Source organism: Balaenoptera ricei, chromosome 20, assembly GCF_028023285.1.
Source record: "Balaenoptera ricei isolate mBalRic1 chromosome 20, mBalRic1.hap2, whole genome shotgun sequence".
Classification (NCBI taxonomy): domain Eukaryota; kingdom Metazoa; phylum Chordata; class Mammalia; order Artiodactyla; family Balaenopteridae; genus Balaenoptera; species Balaenoptera ricei.
In genome coordinates this window covers 51,599,281-51,618,812 of record NC_082658.1, presented here as the reverse complement: position 1 = coordinate 51,618,812, position 19,532 = coordinate 51,599,281, and positions in this window count along the sequence as shown.

Here is a 19,532-nt window from a genome sequence, read left to right as displayed (position 1 = left end):
TGGAGGCACTGGCTGTAGGTCTAGGCCAGCATGGGGTGTTTATCCACACACAGGTAGAGTACACCTCGGTGCAAGACCTGACTCCCTTCCAGGTGGGTGAATGTGGATGGCTCCCACCTATGCCCCACTTCCAGGTAGGTATTTTAGGTCAAGTGTATCAGTGAGAAACAGGGCATTGGGATGAAAGTGAAAAATCTTTCCACCAAGCAGGTGACTTTATTCATTGTGGTTCTGGGCTTCCAGGCCCTCTCAACTCATCTACAACCACAATGTTTCCAGCCCCAATGTGGCTGAAAATATAAGGTTGTCCCCCGAAGACCGTAACCTGATCTGATTCCTAGCGCCCTAAGAGGCAGAAGTTTCCTGGGGGTGGGAGAGCCATTCCTTCTGCCCACAACCCACACAGGAAACACCAAAGCATAAGGAAACCCATCAATGGCAGAGAATGTAATGGCCATCTGCTAGATTTGGCCATTCCACCAACATTTATGAAACAATTAGGATGCATCCAGCTTTGTGCAAGAAACTAGGGTAAGAGAAATGTAAGACCATCCTTGCTCAAAATAAGCAGGGCTAACACACATGAAACCACAAAACCATCCCATTCGTGGCTTATCCAGTTTATCCAATGTGACCCAGCCACTGTTCCCCCAAGTTAGGCCATTCGCATACCACCTTCACAACGTCTTAATACCATACTACTCAGTTATTTACTTATTAACTTTGCTTTAATTAAATCCACTCACTTAACTAATTTTAAAAGAAAACATTATTACCACCCTAAAATCTATTATTGCTTGTCATTCATCCCATGAAAACATACACAAACTTAGTAAATTCTAGCTCAATTCTGTTGCCTGGTGAAGGCTCGGCACCTGAAGCACCTTCGTTAAAAGAGAAAAATAGACAAGCATTAGTTTTTAGCTACACACTTGCACCAAATGAAGACAATGTCCTTGAAAAAATCACAAAATTTGAAAGAGAACCAAAAGGGAACGATTTTTCAGATAAGTGACCCAAAGGTCTTCTAGGGCCACATCCATGGGGCACTTTGGGGTGGACGGAGAAGACTGGACACTTCCAGACCACAGGGAGTGAGGTCAGTGAGGACCACAGTGGTCAGAGAAGGGGTCTTCTCCCGGATCCCAGGCCACTGAGCAGCAGTTTATCCTCAGCAGTGTCCCAGCTCACAGGACCTCTGTTCCAGCCCTCCCCCCTTCCCAGCCCACAGTCCCTGAGAACAAAGTGCCAGGCAGCTGCCAGCCTGGGTCTCTGTCCCAATCCGGGGAAACCCAAAGGCTGAGGGGGCCTGGGTGGGAGCTGGGTGGGGAAGGGGACAGGGCAGTTAATCATGAACAGAGGGCAGACAGCTGCACAGCCCATTCCTAAGGGGCCAGTGGGGTGAAGCAGACAGACACGCATGCTTGGTCCTGAAGAAAAGGGCTTTCTGTGCCTGGGAAGCCGCTCCAGGAGACACATCCGCGTGAAAGCAGGAATCAGTCCCGCTGCCAGCGCCCAGGTCTGAGAGAGAGGCCAAAGCAAGCGCTCCTTCCCACCCCCCCACCCCACCTCCACTACCAGTGCCTCCACTGCTCCCCAAAAGGATTTCAACCCTCCTTGGCTAGGATCACGGGGAGATGTGAGGCAACAGGGACTGTGGAGCTACGGGGTAGGGCCTTTTACGAAAACCAGCTATTTTCAGATATCTTGCTTCTCCCCTTCTACAGGGGACAGTGTGCCCAGCCATCCCGTGGATCACACAACCTTTGGAGAAATTCAAGAGTTATACAACTTTAGACCTGCTCAGGACAGGCCAGCATCCCCACTCTCTTATGCCTTTGGGGGTACACACCAGCTCCAGCTCCGAGAGAAATCACTCAGAAGCCCCCTCATGTCTCTCTGCAGAGCACTCACACCTGTGCTTGCAAGGAGCCAGACTGACATTCATTCTTGGCAGGTACGTCAGCACCCCCTGCTGGACCATGTTACAGTTGCGTCTCTGGGATACCACCATATGAGGAAAAGGAGAAAGAGGAAGGGGGAGAGGGAAAGGGGAGGGAAGGGAAAGATTGGAAAGGTCATTTGAAGTGGGGAAGCAGTTTCTATTTTGAAAAGAGAGAGAGAGACGCAGGAGGGATCTTTGCCACACGTTGACTCTCCTCCCAGCTCCTAACCTCCCCTCTCAGAGCCCATGACCAGCCCCCAAAGGGGTCCCTCCCACCACAACAGGCTCCTTTGGGGATAGCAACAGGCCATGACCAGGCTGGGCATGGAAGCCAAGCTTGGGAACCACAGCTCAGCCTACTTCCCCGGAGCCACACATGTCACACTGAACAGAGGATCTGCCGAGAAACTGGCTCAGATTTTGGAAAGGGATCTCGGTGACTTGTGTGGCATTTCCGAGCTCCAGGGAGAGGAAACCATGCCTGAGGAAACCCACAGATCCCACTCAGTGGCAGGCATCCAGCCTTTGGGCTGCACATCATTTAGTACCCAGAGCCTGCAATGCATGATGATAATCAGAACTTCGCTGATTTCCTGTTCAGGAATTACAAAAAAGGGGGTAGGAGGAAGAAGAAAGGAGTTCTTCACCTATTTCTTGAGTTACTGAAGGTATTTAAAATATTTCTTTTTGGTTTATTTATGGAATTTTGAATCCATGAATCTAAACGGCATGGCTATAATTTTTCCCACAGTAGAAACATTCAAAAGGATTCTTCCATGTGTGAAATTTCTGATGAGCAGGAAGCAGATTTTGCATGGAGGCTGCCAGGGGTCACTCCAGAGAATCGGGAGCAGATGGGGCCAAGGGTGGGTGGCCTGCAGCACAGTCATCTCATGCTCAGGGTCCCCAGTCGTTCCCCACCTCACTGATTAGCTGCTGCTACCAGTGGAGCCACTTCCAACTCTAGGCTTTCTGGGGCTGAGTGGAAAAGTGGGGAGGAAAGCTGTCTTTCCATAATATTAGCAACATTGCTTAGCAACATCTTTCAAAGCAAGAACCAGCAGACTCTCCAAAAATCTATTCTGTTTGGCTCTACAAAGAACAGAGTGGTTTCTTATATGTGCATTATTTATATACTAGTCTATATACCCAGTAACACCTTCTGTGCTGGCTTCCTCAGGAGAGGACGTATTACAGCTAAGTGAGATTTCCAGACAACAGAGTTCTGAGTAGCAAAACTTTTCTTTGTTTGCTTGCTTGCTTTTATTGTTATGACCCTGGCTAGAAATTTCTCTAAAATGGCTTACAGATTTTTTGTCCACTTCAAATATAGGTTTAATGGAAACTTTTCTTGGTGACTCAGAGCCATTATTATCAATACCACCTACTGTACTTAAGCTAAAACTCAGTTATGAACAACAGGTCACTGAGGTGAGGACCCATGTGTCTCTATACTTAATGACTTCGATCAGCTGTGATGCGAAGACACTACAGCGAGGGAACAAAAACTTAAAGACCCCGCAGTCAGACGAACTTGGGCTAGAATCCTATCCTCAGCTTTTACTATCTGTGTGGCCGTGGGCTAGAAATTTCATCTCCCTGAGCCCTGGTTTGGTCATCTGTAAAATGGGCATAACAACAGTGCCATCCTCCTAGGGTTCTTGCAAGGCTTCAATGAGCATGCATGGTCCACACAAAGACTTGATGAAAATGGTCGTAGTAGCTTTATTCAAAATAGACGGTCCATCAGCAAACCGTGGTCTATCCACACCATGGAAGACCACTCAGCAATAAAAAGGAACAAAACACTGACACATGCAACAACATGGCTGAATTTCAAAAGCATTATGGAGTGAAAAAAAGCCAGATACAAAAATTACTTACTGTATGATTCCATTTATACAACATTCTAAAACAGACAATCTAAGGTACAAAAAATTAGAACGGTGGTTGCCTCTGGGGGTGGGGGATTTTCTGGAGAGATGGAAATGTTCTCTATTAGGACAGGATGGTGGGATCCACTTGTCCAAACTGTATAATTAAGATTTGTGCATTTCAACATATGTAAATTTCCCCTCAAAAAACTGAAATTAATAATAATAGAAGGAGGATGTGGAGTGGGTAGAGGTATAGATGAAACAAGAATGGCAGAATGTTGATAATTAGGGGGGGGTGTTCATTATACTATTCCATTTACTTTGTATATGCTTGATATTTTCCACAATATAAAATAAAAAGAGGAAATTTCCTGGTGGTCCAGTGGTTAGGACTTGGCGCTTTCACTGCCATGGGCCACGGGTTTGATCCCTGGTTGGGGAACTAAGATCCCACAAGCTGCACAGAGTGACCAAAAAAAGTAAAAAGAAAATGTTCATAGTGGGGGGAAGAAAGGTTAATAGTGTTTATCTATGGAATTATGATGATTTTTATTGTTGTCTTTGTGCTTTTCTTCTATCTGTAAATTTATAAGGACTACATGTTAGTTTTGTAAATAAGTAAAAAGATGGATGTTATCATTCATTAAAGGAGAATGCATGCAAAAACACCTCGCAGGTACTCTTTAAGTGGCCTTTCTCACTGCGCTGTTTTAAGTCCTTGCTCACAGTGACTGCTCCCTGGGAAACCAAATACAGGTGTACCTGGGAGATATCGCAGGTTCGGTTCCAGACCACCGCAATAAACCAAATATCACAAGAAAGCGATTCACATGAATTTTTTGGTTTTCCAGTGCATATATAAGTTATGTTTACACTATACTGTAGTCTCCTAAGTGTGCAATAGCATAATGTCTAAAAAAACAATGCACATACTTTAATTTAAAAACACTTTATTGCTAAAAAATGCTAGCCATCGTCTGATAACACACGGTTGCCACAAACTTTCAATTTGTAAAAAAAAAAAAAAACCAACACGCAATATCTGAGAAACGCAAGAAAGCAAAGTGCAGTAAAATGAGGTATGCCTGTAACTGAGCTTGACAACAATTAGGCCAAGCATCCTGGGTACCAGCAAGCAGGCGAGTGTTTACTTGCACAGACACACAGACCTTACACGTCCTGAAGAGAGTATGATCAGGCCGCCCAAGATGGCTGTTCTCTTGCTCTCTGTACATCCCCTGCTCGACCAGCCCCTGCTTCTTCTACTCCCTACTCATATGACTGACCTTCCTAATCAGTAAATGCCTACAGACTTCCCCTTGGCCCCAGCTACTGATTGTACAATAACTTATCAAAGGGGGTGATGGGCATGCTTCTCTGCTCGTTTCCTTGGTAACTGATGAGCCAACCTGACATCAATTCCCCCTATAACTGGTAACCTCCCTCTCCCCTCCAGTAGTGAAGACTGCTGCCTTGTCCTGCCCTCGTCTGCCTCACACAGTGGGGTGTCACTCCAGGACCTTGCTTCAGACATGTAAGATCCCCTGTCCATTAAACCATCGATGTCTCTCTCGCTGACTCCAGGCTCTTTCTTCCGTCTCAAGGCTGGGCAAGTACACGGCTTGCAGGCCTGCGGGGTGCAGCCCAACTGTGTGTGTGTGTGTGTGTGTGTGTGTACCAAGCAGAACATGAAGATCACATTGTGTGGATTGTGTACACTGCAGATCACTCACAAGTCTAGGCAACCAGAAAATTCATAGGTTGTGGCCCTGTTGACCTGATTCCTAATAAACCCTAATTTTTTTTCCTGTTGTCTGAACTAATCTCCTGCTTCTATGGGTCCCGGAAGAACTCTGGGTCGGATACTCCTTTCTAGAGGGAAATTGTCCCTATAGGCGGCCATAATCAAACGCTTTCTTACCTAACCCAAACTAGAGTTTGCTTCACAACGGACTCTGGAATCTAACTCATTGATGTGTTCATTGCTCTTTCCCATGATGACTTTAAGTCCTATTAGCCTTAAAGACAAACACAAAGTTTATCTTCCTTGTAGACACAGATTCCCTGAGCTTCGCCCAGCCAGGAGCCAAGCTTTGAGCCTCCCAGTGAGCAGCTATGAGTCTGCAATTTGCAAGCTTTTCGCCAGGACTGCTTTCTGGGGCCTTTCTGCCCTTTCCACCAGGAAAAGTTCTTCCAGCTGTCTAGCCTGCATCACTCTTGTTGTAATCTAAGTTCTTCTGGTGAATAATTCCCTCCATCGTTGGGAAAACCCCATTTAGTTCCCACTATCTTACCCCTCCTCCAAGTCCCAAAGCAGCTTCAGAAACTCCACCAGCTGTTTCCCTTTCTCCCCAAGGCTCCAAACTCTTTGCTTCCATCCATTTTCTCCCCTGCCCAGCCCCCCTCACTCATAGTCATGAGGCTGCATGTGTCACAGCTAATAACTAAAGGACCAAAGTTTCCCAATTACTTCCTTCTTCTTAATGCATTAGAGCAGTTTCAAGGTTACGGGGAGCTGGGCTCAGCAGCCAGCTGTGTGTGAACACCATCCATCAAACCTGTCATGCAGAGGACACGTAAGAAGATGCTGTCAGACCGTCTCCAGGCAAGGCCAGCAGTGACCTTTGTGAGGGTCCCTTCTTGGAGAACCTGGAGCAGAAACAGTCTCAACCCATCCAGCCCTCGAGGCCGTGGGATGTGTGGGAATTAGTGTAGGAGGGGCAACTGGCAGTGTAATCCCCGACAATCCAATGGGGAAATTAATCTTGCCAGTTGCTGACCTGTCCAAATGTACCCTCCCCAGAGAGGCCTTCCTTGACTACTCACCTAGAGTACATCCCTTAGTTATTCTGCATCTAGCCCCTGGTTTGTTTCCTTTGTGGCAATTATTCTAGCTTAGGGAGGGGATGGGGGGGGCGGGGCGGGCGGTACTGATTTGTCTGTTTGCTGGTTTTTTGGGTCTGTTTGCCCCAGCGGACTGTAAACCCCATGAGCGCAGACACAGTACATATCGTAGAGGTCACCGTCACCTCCTCCCTCTTCACCCCGTGCCCAGAATGGCACCTGATGCACTCTAACCCTCAATAAATATTGTTGGAAGTGAGGAAGGAGAGGAGGAGGAGGAGAGAAACGAAGTGAGGGAGGGAATTCCCACTAGGAGGACCATGTGTCCTGGAATTGAACTGGATTGCCTGGACGGGAGGGCAGAACATCGCTGTTCCAGGGATGGAGACCCACCCTCCACCCTCTCACCGGTGCAAAAACTCAGATAGGGTGGCTAAAAGGATGCCTGCATTGAAAGCCCCACTCCAGGCTGGCACAGCCTCGAGAGTCTGGCAAGGAGAAACCTCAGATCAGTGGGTCCAACTCCAAGGTCTGTTTCAGGACACCCGAAAGTCCCCCTGACTGTCAGACAACCCTACGGAGGAGGGTACTAGTCTCCTTCTCATGTTTATAGATGAGGGGAGGGACCTCTCTAGGGCCAACCCTGGACAAGCTTGGTCTAACTCTGGGGCCCACACTTGGGTGACAGGTAGGGGTTTGGCCACTCACCCTTGGGTATGAAACAAATTACATTCCTTTATTTTTCTAAAAATACCTTTTAAAAAGTCTTCTGGACTTCCCTGGTGGCACAGTGGTTAAGAATCCACCTACCAATGCAGGGGGCACGGGTTCGAGCCCTGGTCCGGGAAGATCCCACATGCCGCGGAACAACTAAGCCCGTGCACCATAACTACTGAGCCTGCACTCTAGGGCCCACGAGCCACAATTACTGAGCCCACGAGCCATAACTACTGAAGCCCATGTGCCACAACTACTGAGCCTGCGCTTTAGAGCCTGCGAGCCACTACTACTGAGCCCACACGCCGCAACTACTGAAGCCCCCGCGCCTAGAGCTGGTGCTCCGCAACAAGAGAAGCCACCACAATGAGAAGCCCACGCACCGCAACGAAGAGTAGCCCCCGCTCACCGCAACTAGAGAAAGCCCGCAAGCAGCAACGAAGACCCAACACAGCCATAAATAAATAAATAAATAAATAAATAAATAAATAAATAAGTCTTCTAGGGTTGGCAGGAAATGCAGTATTTTTGGAGCCCTCTCCTCTGGCCCATTTACTTCCACCATCTTCCCTTCCTCATCAAAGAATGACCAAAGGGCTCAGATGGTCCCCTGGGGGGACAGTGCTGTGCCCCATTCTATGGTCACCTATGGAGGAATCACCCCACCCATCCCGAGGGTCCATGGCCCTGTGTAGGTCACCATCCCAAGTATCCAAGGAGCAGCTCCGAGGGCAGGCCCTGCTCACCCTGAAGCAGGAGAATCACCTCGGAGGGGAATAAACACCACCCCCCTGATGCAGCATTTCACAGCTACAGCACATTCACATCTTTTATTCCATTGGATACTCACAACTCTGTAAAGAAGGAATATTAATATCATCCCCATTTGCTAGATGAGTAAACTGAGACCCAGAGAGGTTAACTCTTCTGTCCAGGATCACACAGCTCCTAAGAAGCAGAGCTGGGACCCAGACACAGGTCTCCATAGTTCCTGACTCCCACAAAATTCATAATGAAGAGGATAGAGATCCCAAGGGATTAGGAGACGACACAACCAATCAGAGGCTCACCATGCCTGTCACCAGACAAACTGGAGTTGGCTTTTCCACCTGCCTAGCACTCAGGCCCCTTCTTCTGGTCGACAGGCCTTGATTTTCCCTTGGGGAATACCCTGACACCACTGTTGGTTTTTGTGGTTCAGATGGGACTGTCCCTTTCTCAACCTATCCACCCTGAGCTGTAGGGTGGGTACATGGTCCAGGCCTGGCCAATCCATGTATTCTATTCATCAGGCCACAATGACTGCTTCAGGGATGGGCATATAAACCTAGTAGGTCCAAACAAGTGAAGACCTGAATTTTTGCTGGCACCACAAATGTCTTATGTTTAAACTGTCTTATGAGAGGAGAATTGCCTGTGAGTGAAGTGAATGTAGAGCAAAGCAGAGCCAAGAGATAGGGACAAACAGACTGATGATATATTTTGACCCACCTGGATCCAGCCATTCCTGAAGTCAGTTCTCAGATCTGTTTTTCCTTTTGGTGTCTTTTTTTTTTCCCCCTTGAACTAGTTTGAGTTAGATTTCTGTCACTAGTAAATTAGTTAAAATGGGCATGCAAAATAATAGCTTTAGACAAGTAAGAAAAGCACATCACTCCTTTACCCGAGGGGAGCATCCCTCAAAATGGTCCATAGGAACGTCTTTCCAGGAGGAGCCCCTAGGAACACCAAACAGACCTGGAGGCACCAACCCGGCCCATGAGTGACAGGCTTGGGGACAATCCTCTTGACCCTACTCACGGGGAAGGCAGAATGGCCTAAATCCAACCCTGAAGATAAAACAGGAATTTCTCCCTTCCTCCTCACTGTCAGCATGTGGGTCACTCATTTTATCTTTCTTCAGTAAAATCAAGGCCTATTCAAGGAAAACACTGAAAAAAAGGAACATTTGGACAATTCTAAAAATGTGGGACATTCTACAAAAACAACTTTGTCAGGTCTGCTGTTCCACATTTAAAGAAACTAAAGAGATGTGATAACCAAGTACAAAGAGTGACCATTAATAATAAGCCAATAACATAATCTAATATACAATCCACATTTAAATTTGGGAAATACTATATTTGGAAATGGACTGTATATTAAATTACATGGTTAAATTAATATTCACTTTCTTACATGTGATCATAGTATTGTGGTTATATCAGAAAATGATACTGTTTGGGGGAGACACCTGCTGAAATATTTGCGTATGAAGTATCTTAATGTCTGCCACTTATTTTCTCTACTTTACTCTCATTATACAGAGAAAATGAGAACAACTGTGCAAATGTTAATAAGTGGTGAATCTGGGTGAATACAGCTGCTCATTGCATTATCCTTCTCATTTTTGCATAGGTTGATAATTTTCAAAACAAAAAGTTGAAAAGAAACTACATCACCCTTGCCGACACGTGCCCTCAAATCTGCACACATATGTGCACGCCTGCAGGGAGCATGCATGTACACACGTACATGCATTCTGTGACCCAACAGATGGGTGTGCAAAGAGCACTGGGCCTGAGTCAGCAGAACCAGCCTCTGGAGCAGATCTGTCCTCTCGGTATCCATACATCCTTTTATCCTAGTCTATTTTCTCAGCTGTAAAATGAGGGCTGAAAATGCTATATACACCCATGAGACGCAGTATGAGCATTTAGGTGGATGGAGTAGTACTGGAGTAGTGCTTCAATGGGTTAAGAATTGAAGCCAGAGGCCTAGATGAGATGGTCTTTTCTATCTTAAGGTTCCTTTCTAAGGAAGTGGGTGTAGGTGACAGAAACTGTCTCCAAGGTCACCCCCTTCCCACCCAATTGCCCAGTTCTAGGCCTCTCAAGGAACCTTAGAATTTGAACTTGGGTTTGAGATCAACAGGCAATATCCAGGACCAGCCTAATGAGAACTGGCCTCTCGGTTCAATCAGTAAAGGAAATGCATTTGGGCTCCAAGCTGTGCCCAAGGGACCCTCAGGGCAGAAGTGCCTTAACAAGTGTGAACCAATGAAAAGCCAAGGCCAACCCCTCTGAACTTGGCTGGGGAAGTCAGTGCATTCAGTCTCACAGACAAATCGATGGCCACCCCTCCGGTTAATAAAGCTCTCCGGGTTCCTGGGCTTCTGAAAAAGGAGAGGTTGAGGATACTCTCAGCAAAAAACCATCCTGCAAAGATCCCAGGCAGGTGCAGGAACTTCAGAGGGCAACAATCCACTGACTTAGGGAGGACGGTGTCGGAAGGAGCAGAGGGTGTGGCAGGCAACACACAGCTGGAGAAACTCAGGGGTGAGCAACCGGAAAAATGCAGCCACAACAAAGAGGGCGTTTCACCCAACAGGCTGGCAAAATGCACACGCCTGCTAGCGGTGGGCGTAGAAACCAGAGGGCAATTTTGCAGTATTACTAAGATAAAAAGTCACCCACCCTATCACCCAGCAATGCCACCTCTAAGATTTACTCAGATCCAGAGGAACACTCGCATGTGTGTAGAGAGATGAGTCTGAGGCTGTTCACTGCGGCACTTTGGGAAAAGAGTCAAAAATACCAGAAGCAACCATTTAGAGTGAAGACTGCTAAGCAGATGTGATATATTCATAAGCTAGATACTGTACATTGTTTAGAAGGAATGAACTAAACCTATATGTACGGACATTGACAGTTACTTAAGATACACGTAAAAATATTTTTTAATGTTTAGAAAAATACGTACCAAACTCTGAACAGTGGCTACTCTGGGGAGAAGAAGCGACTGGCATTGTGGCCACAGGAGACCGTTTCTTTTTTTTTGTAACATATGTATTTTTTTATTGAAGTACAGTTAATTTACAATGCTGTGTTCGTTTCAAGTGTACAGCAAGGTGATTCAGTTATACATATATATATATTCTTTTTCAGATTCTTTTCCATGATAGGTTATTATAAGATAGTGGACTTCCCTGGTGGCACAGTGGTTAAGAATCTGCCTGCCAATGCAGGGGACACAGGTTCAATCCCTGGTCTGGGAAGATCCCACATGCCGCGGAGCAACTAAGCCCGTGCGCCACAACTACTGAGCCTGTGCTCCAGAGCCCGAGAGCCACAACTACTGAAGCCGCGCGCCTATAGCCCGTGCTCCACAACAAGAGAAGCCACCGCAAGGAGAAGCCCGCGCACCGCAACAAAGAGTAGCCCCCACTTGCCACAACTAGAGAAAGCCCACGCACAGCAACGAAGACCCAATGAAGCCAAAAATAAATAAATAAAACAAATCTATTTTAAAAAAAAAGATAGTGAGTATAGTTCCCTGTGCTATACAGTAGGACCTTCTTATCTACCTATTTTATATATAGCAGTGTGTATATGTTAATCCCAAACTCCTAGTTTATCTCTCCCCCCCACCTGGAGACTGTATTTTTAATGTTCTGATTTTTTTTAAAAGAAAATGTATTCTTATATTACTTGTGTCATGTAGAATTAAATTTCTTAAAAGAATCATCAATTTTTAAAAGTAAATCCACACAGTGAAATGATACACAGTTATAAGAAAAAGGGGGAGGAGGAAGAGGCTTTCAATGGACGGCTATAGAAAGATTTGCAAGATATATTCTCCAGTGAGAAAAAAGTAAGATGTAACACCATTGCTGCGTAGGATATTACTTCTTATGTAAGAAATGGAGATAAGAAGAATAAATGTTCGTATTATATAGGAATACAGAAGCACTGGAAATACCTGATAAGAGGATTTAAGATGGAGGTGACCAGGTGGATTGGAGTAAGAGCAAGTCTTCTCACCATATATATTTTTTAATCGCTTTGGTTTCTGAACCAAATATGTATTTGGGTGTAAATATATCTACTATTCAAAATAAATTACAGGGCTTCCCTGGTGGCGCAGTGGCTGAGAATCTGCCTGCCAATGCAGGGGACACGGGTTCGAGCCCTGGTCTGGGAGATCCCACATGCCGCGGAGCAACTGGGCCCGTGAGCCACAACTGCTGAGCTTGCGCGTCTGGAGCCTGTGCTCCGCAACAAGAGAAGCAGCGATGGTGAGAGGCCCGCGCACCGCGATGAAGAGTGGCCCCCGCTCGCCGCAACTAGAGAAAGCCCTCGCACAGAAACAAGGACCCAACACAGCCAAAAATAAATAAATAAATAATTTTTTTTTAAAAAATAAATAAATTATAAATAAATAGACCAGTCAGGATAACCACAATACATTAGATCGCATCGTGGAGACAATCAGCAATAGTCATAAAAACAGAAGTCCAGACCCCTGGGGTCGGTTATTCCATTCTCGGGAATATATCCTAAGGAAATAAATCCTGCACATGCAGAAACTACATGCACCAAGATGGTCGTTCCAGCGGTGTTTCTGATAGCGGAGAATTGGAAGAGACCTAAATGCCCACTAGTGGGGGATCAGCTTATTATTCATGCTCTGGCGACAAGGCCACTGGACAGTCCAGGGCTCGCTCCCTAGGGATGCTCCTCCACACCAGCCTCCACACACACACGGGCCAAACATGGGTGTCAGCACAACGACAATTTAGTGCAGGTGAATGGAATAACTGTCAGCACAGGTGAAACCCGCCAGCACTCAGGGTTTCCAGCCTGAGCCTCACACTCTGTGTGCCTCAGCAGAACCACTGGTCATCATGACAGCTGAAGATTCCTTGGCTCCACCCTCTGAATTCCAGTTCAGTGGGTCTGGGGTAAAGCCCAAAATCTGAATTTTATCAAGTACCCCAGGTGGTTCACTTTGAAAACTACTGTCCTCTGTGTCAATGCAAACTTGTAAATACTTTCTGTGTTAGAGAGGGAAGATTAATCACAGGAGCTTTCTGGCTCACTTGTCTCATGTTTTCTTTAACAGTGGGTTATGTTATCCTCCCAGTAAAGACACTGACATGCATGGATATCCACAGGCACGGACAATGATTTTTATATGTAAGTACAAGCATGGGAGAGTGAGTTCTGCTGGAAGCAAATGTCTCAGTCTTAACTGGGGGGTAGACCAGGAAGCTCTTTATATTATACTAATAATATGTTACCATTCCATTGCTGGTATTATATTAGCATCAATTAATTAATAATATATTGTAAGTAAAAATGCAGTCTTAATTATTAATAAAAAAGATGTAGGGACTTCCCTGGTGGCACAGTGGTTAAGAATCTGCCTGCCAATGCAGGGGACACGGGTTCAAGCCCTGGTCCGGGAAGATCCCACATGCCGTGGAGCAACTAAGCCCATGCGCCACAACTACTGAGCCTGCGCTCTAGAGCCCGCGAGCCACAACTACTGAAGCCCGCACGCCTTGAGCCCACGCTCCGCAACAAGAGAAGCCACTGCGATGAGAAGCCCACGCACCGCAACGAAGAGTAGCTCCTGCTCCCCGCAACTAGAGAAGCCTGCGCGCAGCAACGAAGACCCAACGCAGCCAAAAATAAATAAATTTATTTTTTGAAAAAAAGATGAAGTTATGAGAGCAAGCAATTTCATTGCATTTACCATGTCTGCAGTGGGAAGCACTTTACACATGCTGACTCAATCCTCATGACAATCTACATGGGTGTTACTATTGCTCCCATTTTACAGATGAAGCGGCCAAGGGACAGAAAGGTTAGGCATTTGGCTGGGGGTCCCATGGTAAGGGGCAGAGCTGGACTTCCCACCCAGCAGGAAGCTTTAGAACACTAAGCTCTTAACCACTGTGCTCACCCAACAGCCTTAACCCTGATAATGACAGCCAGGAGGTCAACTCCAGGCTGCGGCCAGTTCAGTCTCCACTGAGAAATAATTCAGAAAGCACGTCCCAACGCGGGTAAGGGAGACGCTTTATCTTTGCCGACTAAAATGACCCATTATAACAGTCCCTGAAGGTGACCGCTCTTCTGCTGTCTGATGCCATCTGCTTTGCTATCCAGATCTCTGGTCTCAGCTCAAGCCCTGGTTCCCACTGTCAGGGATGATATGAGGCCAGGGCTGCTTGCTGGAGGTGCCAGAGGTAAAACAGGCCTGGCACTGGGAGGCAGGCCCGAGGGGTCCTGGAGTGAGGAGTCCTAGGAACATTCTCTTCTGATGAAGGTCAGTGCCTGAGCCCTGGCCTTCCCTGGAGAACTGAAGCCTCAGGAAGGAGAGGCAGGCACAGAGATTAGGAACAGTCTATTATTCCCGACTCTAACTCACAAGCCCTCCATCAGAGCTACCATCAGGAAAGTAATTAATCTTTGAGATAGGAACCAGCTGCACCAGGGAGCAATGGGAGAGGGGAAGAGCAGAGACTGGGAGAGCAAGACAGAGAAGCAGAGAGGGAAATGAGGCAGATACCCAGAAGCCAGAGGAGAGATGAGCAAAGGAACACTGAAAACGATACAGCTGAGGGAGCAGAACAGTCAGGAAATTATCACCTGGTCTGCTGGCCCTGGCCAGGGCATCCACGTGTGCCCACCTCAATCTCCCCAGAGGGCAGGGGTACACATTCCAAGTTACAAACCTCAAGTCAAAGCACCTGCTCGCCCACCTGCCCGACTGGCCACACCCAAGAGTTGGCAGTCCTGGGCTGACAGCGCCACCTGCTGGTGCTGGGGAGAACTGTCTATGTTCCCATCTTGCCCACCCCCTGGGGATGCAAACTTCCCATCCCCTCTCCTGCCCCTCTTGCTTCCTCATTTCACACCTCCCAAGCCTGGTCCCGCCTCAAGGCCTCTTTATGTGCTCTTCCCACCACTTGGAATGCTCTTCCCCCAAATATCTTCATGACTGGCTCTTTCTCTTTCTTCAGGTCTCCGCTCAAACGTCACTTCTATGGAGAGGCTGCTCCTGACCACCCACCTCAAGGAGCCCCTGTGCCCCTCCCCCATCACCTCACTATTTTGTTTCCTTCACAAGCGTGTCTGGGCATTATCTGAGACCACCTGAATTCTTTATTCTGTTCCTGTCTGCCTCCCCCATTAGAAAGTACCATGAGGCCCCACCAGGTCTGAATGGTCCACTTTTATATGACTTGCACTCAGAACTGGCCCTGGCAATGAGCATTGTTGTTTGAACCACTCCATAGTCATTCAGCTGAGCTCTCCTGAGCACAAAGACCCAACTTCAAACTCCACAGGGATGACCCTCAAGCTCCTCAAACTCACCCTGTTCAAGGCCAAAGTCATTATCTTCCCCTGCAAACGGGGCTTCTCTCCTGCGCTCCCAGCTCCGTGCCCGCAAGTGACAACTTTGCAAATCCTCTGGGCGTGAAACCCCGGTTTCTAGGGGGCTCCTCCTCTCACTCTCCTCACGTGGATCAGACACCTCATCTGGAGATTCCACCTTCACTCGGCCCTGGCCGGGCCGCCCCCCGCTGTGGAGGGACCCCCCCCCCCGCTCCACCCCACCCTCCCTCCCCAGCCCAGTCCCCACCTCCCAGTTCCTCAAGAGTGACAGTTTCCTCACCTCCTTAATCCATCCCCAGGACTCCCAAAGATGCCTTCCCCAACCACCAAGGAGATAGACGGCTCCCCACCCCAGTCTTCAGGGCACCTGCCACCTCCTCAGTACCACACTTGAGACCCTCCCTGAGCACACCCTCCACTTGCCTCAGTACCTGACTCACTGTTACACAAACAGCTTCATACACTCCCCCACCCAATGCCTTTGCTCTCACCATTTTCTCAGTCTGGAATGCCCCCTGCAACCCTCCCCTCCTAGAAGGTTCCTGTTCAAACTTCAAATGCCACCTCCTTCAAGAAGCCTTCCCTGTTTCCACCAGGAAATATTCACTGTTCCTCCCATGTCTCTACCGGCAATGCCTTGCACTTTGTGGTTGGCCCTTAAATGTCTGTCTCCTCCATAGATTGTGAGCTCTTGGGGTGCAGGGGCCAGGCCCTGAATCACCTAACCACTCTCAGTGTCTTCAGTACTGGCAGTAATCGTGAGCACTAAGGACTATCCTAAGTGCCTTTCATGTGTTGGCTTATTTAATCCTCAAGCATCCCTCTGAGGAAGGAACTCTCATCATCCACTTTCCAGATGGGGACATGGAAGCTCAGAGAGGTTCGAGGTTTGTCCAATGTAACCCCGTTACTGGGTGGCAGAGCCAGGATCCCCAGCACCTAAAACAGCACCTGACACAAGGTAGGTGCCCAGTGAATATTCATTAGAGAAACGAATGCGGGCTTCCCTGGTGGCGCAGTGGTTAAGAACCCTCCTGCCAATGCAGGTGACACGGGTTCGAGCCCTGGTCCGGGAAGATCCCACATGCCGCGGAGCAGCTAAGCCCGTGCGCCACAACTACTGAGCCTGCGCTCTAGAGCCCGTGAGCCACAACTACTGAAGCCCGCATGCCTAGAGCCAGTGCTCCGCAACAAGAGAAGCCACCGCAATGAGAAGCCTGCGCACCGCAATGAAGAGTAGCCCCCGCTCACCGCAACTAGATAAAGCCCGCATGCAGCAACGAAGACCCAATGCAGCCAAAAATGAATAATAAAAACAAAATAAATAAATTTATTTAAAAAAAAAACGAATGCCTTCATTTCTCCTGCAGTGGACCTCAGCGTTGTTCACAGCTCAAAGGCATGAACGTCCTGTGTTCTTGCTTTCTCTGTTCCAAGTCTGACCGAGTTATACTAGCAAAGTTTCTCCTCCTCTTTTCCTCTCTCTCCTCCCATCCACACTGTGAGCCAAAAATGACCCAGCCGTGACAGGTAGAGAAACACAAGTGATAAGCCTATATTTAAAAACAGGAGGAGAAGGGGAGCATGATAAGTTTTTAGCTAAAACTGGATACTGTTTATCCTGTAAAAATTCCAGATGTTCCTTTCAGAATAGCCACAGGCATCTCGACCTACCGCCCCTTCCTCTTCTCTAACCACGCCTCCTAACTTCTGCTCAGGCAACAGAATTTTCGGCCAATACACCATTTCCTATTCAATTTCGTTGTTTCCCCACACTGTTTAATTAGTAAATGCTCTATGTTGTTTTGCACTCTTTCCAGCTGCCTTATTTAGTACACAGCCATTCAGGGAAATGGCTGCCTCCTCTGGCCTTGGCTCAGTCGGCGTGTGGGCCAAGAGCTCCTGGAGGGGAGCAGGAAGCGTGCAGCTCGTTAGAAAGCTGAAGTTGCCCACATCATTCTGGATGCTCAGGGCCCCTCCACGGCAGACACAATCGTACCTGCTCCACACTTGCCGTTGACTAAGAGTGGACTGTGAGATAAGACAAGATACAGGCTCTGTGCTCCCAATGCAGGGGGCCCGGGTTCCATCCCTGGTCAGGGAGCTAGATCCCGCATGCATGCCACAAGTAAGAAGTCCACCTGCTGCAACTGAAAAATCCTGCGCACTGCAACGAAGACCTGGTGCAGCCAAAATAAATTTTTTTCAAAAAATGGATAACCGGGCTTCCCTGGTGGTGCAGTGGTTAAGAATCCGCCTGCCAAGGCAGGGGACATGGGTTCGAGCCCTGGTCCAGGCAAATCCCACATGCTGCAGAGCACCTAAGCCCGTGCGCCACAACTACTGAGCCTGCGCTCTAGAGCCCCCGAGCCACAACTACCGCGCCCTCATGCCACAACTACTAGAGCCTGCGAGCCACAACTACTGAAGCCTGCGTGCCACAACTACTAGAGCCTGTGAGCCAGAACTACTGAAGCCCGTGCGCCTAGAACCCGTGCTCTGCAACAAGAGAAGCCACCGCAATGAGAAGCCCACGCACCGCAACGAAGAGTAGCCCCCGGGGCTTCCCTGGTGGCGCAGTGGTTGAGAATCTGCCTGCTAATGCAGGGGACACGGGTTCGAGCCCTGGTCTGGGAAGATCCCACATGCTGCCGAGCAACTAGGCCCGTGAGCCACAACTACTGAGCCTGCGCGTGTGGAGCCTGTGCTCCGCAACGAGAGAGGCCACGATAGTGAGAGGCCCGCGCACCGCGATGAAGAGTGGCCCCCGCTTGCCGCAACTAGAGAAAGCCCGTGCACAGAAACGAAGACCCAACATAGCAATCAATCAATCAATCAATCAATCAGTTAAAAAAAAAAAGAAAAAAAAAAAAAGAGTAGCCCCCGCTTGCCGCAACTACAGAAAGCCTGAACGCAGCAACGAAGACCCAACGCAGCCAAAAATAAAAATTAAATTAAATAAATTTATTTTTTAAAAAATGGATAACCAACAAAGACCTACTGTATAGCACAGGAAACTCTGCTCAATATTCTGTAACAATCGAATTGGGAAAAGAATTTGAAAAAGAATAGACACATGTATATGTATACTGAATCACTTTGTTGTACCCTGAAACTAACACAACATTGTTAATCAACTATACTCCAATATAAAATAAAAAGTTAAAAAAAAAAAAAAAAGATAGAGGCAGAAATGGTTTTTTAACGGACTTAGAATCCTAACAGTCTTCCTGTCTCAGACACTTACAAGGTCCTGAACCCACGCCATTTGGGCGACAGGCGTGCCGACGCTGCTGGGGCTCCCCTGATACAGCCTGGGTCCCATTCACCGCGAGGACCTTAGGCCCCCGCGTGGGACACCACACCACGTAAAACATAGCTGTCTTGAGTGTCTTCTGTAACACAGCCCTCCCAGACCCACACGACCAAAAACTAACATGGTCCCAAGGGAAAGAGGGAGTGGCTCCAGCTTCCTGGCTGATAGGGATTCCACAGCTGCACCTGGAGGTCCTGGATTCAAGCGTAAACAGAGAAAGTGTCAGAGGTCATCCCCATCCTCCATCCCCATAACACCAGAATACTTCGGACCCAGGCACAATCACCACTGTTCACAGCATTTGACACTTCACCAGGAGACCTTCCACACACCATGCCTCGCACCCCTGGGAAGCAGCAGCCGTCACTCCCGTTCTACTCCCTCCATTACTCCATGTGCCCCTCGAGTCTCGGTGGGACCAACGGCGTCGATGTGTGTCTGTGCGAGTGTAGAGCACAGTTCTACCCTTCCACGCCTGAATGTGTCTCGAGCGTGATCACTGGGTCTGCCTTTGGGCCTGTGCTCAGAATTAAGTACGATCAAGAGAAGAGAATGACAGAGCCTTCTGAGTCAGATAACCCTGGCTGGAACCCGCTGCGTCTCGTACCAGCTATGTGACCCAGCAGGTCACTTAACCATCCTGAGCGGCTTGTGAGATCTTAGTT